The following is a 6,568-nucleotide window of genomic DNA, read 5'->3' on the forward strand; positions in this document are numbered from 1 at the left end:
CCAACCTTAACTTAACACATGCCTGACATTGTTGGAATATTTGGAATATTGCCTAACATATTCCAAAGATAAAATGTCATTCAAACACAAGAGCACTACAATTCCAGTTAATTTTATTACTGTGTAAATAGCTTATGTGTGAGAAGTTTAGATTTTGGGTTACCTTCGCTTCTGGGTGTCTTCACTTCTGTCTTGGATGGCCTAGGTTATTAAAATCCTTCAACAACTGAGGATCCTCTTGCATGGGTCCAGGTTAATATACAGCATTAAGTGGTGATGAGTAACGCAAGGGCTGGGTCTCTAAATGACCTTGGGAATTTCCTCACCCGATGCAAGTGAAGTGTGCTGGCACGTCCTAGTGTGCAGGCACGTGTTAGTCGGATGGCATGGCGTATCTAACCCAACCCTGATTTTAATGGAAAATTCATCACCTCAACCATGACACTTGCTTTGCTGAGCAACATCACTAGGCCACAATTAAATACCTTCCGGGAAACAACAAAAAACTCTCAAAATGAAAGGAGAAATCTCCTGCTAAATAAGAAAACTAAAACAAAAACGCACTCTGCAACTCAAGAAGCATTCGTTCCAACTTATAACTAACACAAGTGACAGGTTATTAGTTATTGGAAGTTACAGGTTGTAAGTTATTGGAAATGTAGCAGTGACGTGAACTTTCCAGACATCACAGTGAATCATGCACCCTAGATCATTTCTGCGTTTGTACCTTCTATGGTTCAATGTAGCAATATCAAAAACAATAAGGGGCGTTTTCCTTCTCCAGATCAGATAATAAGGGAGTAATTTCATTACTGAGGTACCACACATTTCATAGTGTAATCTGATGAACTATTTAACCTGTATTTCAGTGCGATTCATTTTAATTTATATAGCGCCAAAACAATACAAATTGTCTCAAGGTGTTTTATAAAGCCCAGAGCCTGAACCCCCCTGAAGCAAGCATAAAGGCGAGAAGGGCGAGGAAAATCTCCCTCTACAGGAAGAAGCCTTGAGCAGAATAAGGGGGGGGAGGGCGAAGAATCAGAAACATGGAAAATGTACACAATATATACAACATAAAATGACATCATACATGTACACGATACATACAAACATAAAATGGTATATACATGATACATGTACATGATACATACAAACATAAAATGGTATATACATGATACATGTACACGATACTTACAACATAAGATACATGTACGCGATACATACAACCTAAAATGGTATATACATAATACATGTACACATCACATACAAAATTGACAGTGGAAAAGATGGGAAGAGCATTCAAGCCTTGTCGAACTGCTTAGTGGGTATACAGTGTGCTCCTTAGTTTACCATTGCAACATGTTTAAGTCCTGTATGTTCTGGCATGAAGCCACATGCTTCTTTATCATAGACAGATCTCAGATAGAATGTTTCAGTAATGCCTGTATATGGTTAGCTGTCTAAGTGTTTGAATAGGTAAGTTGTCAGGATCCGGTCCAGTGAATACTGACAAATCCCATGAATGACACGTGATTGCTGTAACTTGTGTGCTAGAGACAAGCCTGACATCTGGGCACTCTGTGGAAAACATCATAGAGCACACATTTGGCTGCATCTCACTGACAAAACTCTGGCAGTAGGCAAGAGAAGATGACATGTTTCGATGTTTTTATGAATATGGGGGGTGTCATTTTAGTCATTTAGTAAAAACCACACACACACACATACACACACGGCATGTTTTGGCTATGGCGGTGGAGCAGGGGTGCTCAGTCCTCCCCTGACCTACACCTTCCAGCAGTGGACTACAGTTGATGCAACACTGGCCTGTGGTCTGAAGGCCATGATGTGTTTGGCCTTCATTTAGCCAGAATAACAGGAACAAGGAAGCTTTTCTGAAGAAAGAAGATAAGATGAAGATGGATAAAGTTAATGTGAGACATTAAGTAGAAGTATATGTATTCAAAACACACTTCTGTGTCAGGGCTTTAACACACTTGGATCAATTCCAGGTGAAGGATTGGCAGTGGCTGATAGAGATATATTGCCCCCATCTGGCCATGTCACAGAATTCAAATAGGGTTTGTTTGTTTTAAGGCTCACACCTGGTATGTTCTGTGGTCAAGACAAGGAGTGGAAAGACGTTGCAGGAAAAGTGGGTGTGCTGATGATGTAGGCATTCTAGTTGAGGCATGAAGATTAGCTCATTTGCCAAAACCCTACCACTAAATGAATTGCATTTGTCTCCTGGAAACGATCGCATACTTAGAAGGCAATTATATCAGTCAAATCAAATATTTCACAATATCATTACCAAAATATTACAACGAAACTGTGGTTTGGAGTCCTGTTGTACATTTTATATCATGACGTTTGTCTTCAGTGGTGAAGTGCATTGCAAAACATGAAAACATTTCTCAACATTCAAATCAACAGCCATGGGAATTTCCCAAAACCTTGCAGATGTTAGACTGCGTTTTTAGACGTATAGTATAAATACAACATCCTACATAGCTGGATGGAAATGTGAATTTTAGACACAAAAAGACACATTTTGGCCCATTTGGTGGGGCAACATTGCCATCAAAAGCCAACGGTATGAATCATAGGGCAACAAATAACTATTACTTTTACATAACAGTCACCCTTACAAGATGTGTTTGTCCACTGTTTCTTGATAAAGTTGCCCATCTGAGTTGATCAAAAGCTGTGCAGTGTATCATCAGCTTGAGACCAGTGATTGTCAGTGAGGTGTCAACCATTCTAGAAATCAAACAGGTTTTATGTCTCAGAGATAAATGATCACCATGGACTGGAGCTTCACTGATTGCCAGACTTTGTTGTCCTGGAGAAAAGAATACGATTGAAAGATTTGGATCCAACTGACCCTGAGAAACTGATCTATGCCAAACCAGATAACTCTCACAAAGCAATATTTAAATGACGATCCCCTGGTGGAATCACCTTTCGCCACAAACCTCTTGTATGTACAGACACTGAATGTGTAAGTTTGACTGTGGTCAAACAAGTAAAATAGTATTTCTGTGGCTATTCAGTATATTAATTAATTAATATTGATCACTATTGTGTGTTTCTGGCCATTTCAAGCTGGCAGTTGTGCAGCTTCTTTTATTAAAAAAACCTAACCTGGCTGTGTTAAAACAGTGGTCACAAGCCTATCTCCAAACTTAAATGTATTAGAGAAGGCAGTTGCTTAACAGCTATTTAATGTGTTAGAGGAAAATTACATCTTTGAAGAATTTCTGTCTGGTTTCAGGCAGCATCATGGTACTGAAACTGCAATTCTTCGAGTCATAATTGACCTTCTGTTGAGTGAAGCGGCCGGGGAGAAGTCCATTTTAATTTAGTTTGATCCAAGTGACACTGTGGACCATACTATTATAATTGACAGACTAAGACAGCGGGTTGGTATCACAGGATCTGCATTTAGCTGGTCCAGAGCTTATCTAGGGAACAGATGTTTTGTGGTGCCAGTGGGCGATCAGACATCTTCAGCCTGAGCTCTCCACTGTGGTTTCCCTCAGGGATCTATTTTAGGACTCCTACTGTTGACTCTTACATGCTACCGCTAGGTCATGTCCTTAGATGTCGTAATGTAAATTTTGAACATTTTCAACTATGTTCAGCTTTGCTTGTCTTTCAAGCCACATGAGGTGGACAAGTTGCAATCTATCCAAGAATGCATATATGACAATAATAATTGGATGTCCTGCAACTTCCTCCAACTCAACACTTTAAAAAAACAGAGGTACTTATCATTGGGCCAGGCCTCTTTTCTAACTTGTTTCAACATTCTCTTGGGGAATAGTCCACACATGTAAAACAGGTGTCCACTGTCCAGAAATGTTTTGACTCAAGTTTGAGCTGGTTAGATCATGTGAAGTGCATGGTGCAGTCCTGTTTTCATCAATTTAGAAATATTGCCAAAGTGAGGTTATTCTTAAATTATAATCCTGTATTGAATTAATTACTGAAACACCTTCAATTAATCCAAGGTGACCGACATGGTTAAGGGTATCTGTCACAGGACTTCAGGACGCAGAGATGTTAAAACAGAGTCTTTATTTGGAACACAGCCAGGGAAAGGGGAAAAGGAAACAGGGAAGACTAACAGACCAACGGGGCGAACGCTCAGATTGAACTTCTATACTTGAAATTATACAAAAAAACAAAACACGCTGGAAAAACACGAACGTACGAACGTATGATATTTCGATATTAATTAAGAAGATTTCAGAACAGAACACAGGATATAACTTAGGAGATGTTCAAACTTTTGGTGACAGAGTACACGTGCGCGGAACAGACCAAGGAGTCGGAATCCAAGGAACGAGGGAGTTCAGAGGAGTGTGGATGTCTGAGAGGAATGAAGGAGATCGTAGGAGTGGAAGTCTGGGTGTGAACGACAGGTGCAGGTGATCGGGAAATCAGGAGACTGGGAAATTGACAGTTTGTGAATGAAGCGGAGGTGCGTGAGTTGAAGTCGATGGGGGCGTGGCAGTAGCTGGGTTTAGCGCTGTCTTGAGAACCCGCATTACCCCAATTTGAGCTTCTCTGCACGGGCTCTCATTAAGATTTAGGATTTATTTTATATACAGTACTGTGCAAAAGTTTTAGGCAGGTGTGAAAAAATGCTGTAAACTAAGAATGCTTTCAAAAATGGAAGTGTTAACAGTTTATTTTCATCAATTCTTCATAAATTAACAAAATGCAGTGAAGGAACAGAAGAAAATTCTAAATTAAATCAATATTTGGTGTGACCAGCCTTTGCCTTCAAAATAGCATCAATTGTTCCAGATACACTTGCGCCCAGTTTTTGAAGGAACTCGGATGGTAAATTGTTCCAAACATATTGGAGAACTAACCACAGATCTTCTGTGGATGTAGGCTGTCTCTTCATGTAAACCCAGACAGACTCGATGATGTAGAGATCAGGGCTCTGTGGGGGTCATACCATCATTTGCAGGACTTTCTGTTCTTCTTTAAGCTGAAGATAGTTGTTAATGACATTGGCTGTATGTTTGGGGTTATGTTCCTGCTGCAGAATACATTTGGTGCCAATCATACGCCTCCCTGATGGTATTGCATGATGGATTAGTATCTGCCTGTATTTCTCAGCATTGAGGACACCATTCATCCTGACCAAATCTCCAACTCCACTTGCAGAAATGCAGCCCCAAACTGGAAAGGAACCTCTACCATGCTTCACTGTTGCCTGCAGACTCTCATTATTGTACCTCTCTCCAGCCCTTCGGCGAACAAACTGCCTTCTTCTACAGCCAAATATTTCTAATTTTGACTCATCAGTCCAGAGCACCTTCTGCCATGTTTCTGCACCCCAGTTTCTATGTTTTCGTGCTTAGTTCAGTCACTTGGCCTTGTTTCCTTGTCGGGGTAGAGCTTTTTGGCTGCAACTCTTCCATGAAGACCACTTCTGGCCAGACTTCCCCGGACAGTAAATGTCTGTAACTGGGTACCACTGGTTTCTGCCAGTTCTGAGCTGATGCCACTGCTTGAAATCTTCCGATTTCGAAGGTAAATAAGCTTGATGTGTTTTTCATCAGCTGCATTAAGTTTCCTTGGCTGACCACTGCGTCTACGATCCTCAACGTCTTCTTCAAAAGAGCTTGAACTGCACATTTTGAAACCCCTGTCTGCTTTGAAATCTTTGTCTGGGAGAGACCCTGCTGATGCAGTATATCTACGTTGTGTCTTGTTGCTGTGCTCAGTCTTACCATGTAAATGGATAAAAAATAAACATTTATTGTTTACATTTTTCAAAGCATTCTTAGTTCATAGCATTTTTTCACACCTGCCTAAAACTTTTGCACAGTACTGTAAATAAAATGATTATTATCATCAATTATACGAGACTTCTGGACAAGTACTACTTGTTTTGAGTCCCTCAGTGGCTGTGAGACTAGCTCTGACCTTAGCTGCCTGTCCTGTCCCATGAGAGCGAGCCAGTCAGCGCCCTCCTGAGTGCTGTCAACACAGCTGCAGGTCTGGTATATTTAGTACAGTGGTCAAACCACTTTCTCTAATACAAGCCCAGTAGCCCTGAAACCACACGTTTGGATACACCACATGTATTTCATGCTTGGCATCGACACTGGAGAGCACTTATGGGTTTGGTTGAAATCTCAATGTGGCCTGTACCAGAAGTGTGTTCTCTGATTGGCTAATCTGAAATTGGAGAGGGTAGTCATGTTTTGGAGTAAGGACACTCTGGGGACCAGTGCATCCCTGGGACTGTTAGGGGATAATAAAAAGCTTCCTATCTCTGCCTGCTTTTATCCTGGCCAAGGGCATGCATCCAGTATGGTATATGTACCAGGTAATAAAGCTGCAAATGTATTAGCTACAGTCATACAAGTGATGCAACTTGATGTCCATCTTTCAGAGTGTGAAGGATCAGGAATTGAACTAACTTACTCAACTGGTTTGATCCCCAGAAAGAAGCCAAAATCAAGAACATGAAGTCCTTTGCGGAGTCCCCCCAGTTCAAACACAGATTTCTCTCTTTTCCCTTTGAAATTAAACT

This window comes from Sprattus sprattus (genome assembly GCF_963457725.1).
Source record: "Sprattus sprattus genome assembly, chromosome: 3".
Lineage (NCBI taxonomy): Eukaryota > Metazoa > Chordata > Actinopteri > Clupeiformes > Clupeidae > Sprattus > Sprattus sprattus.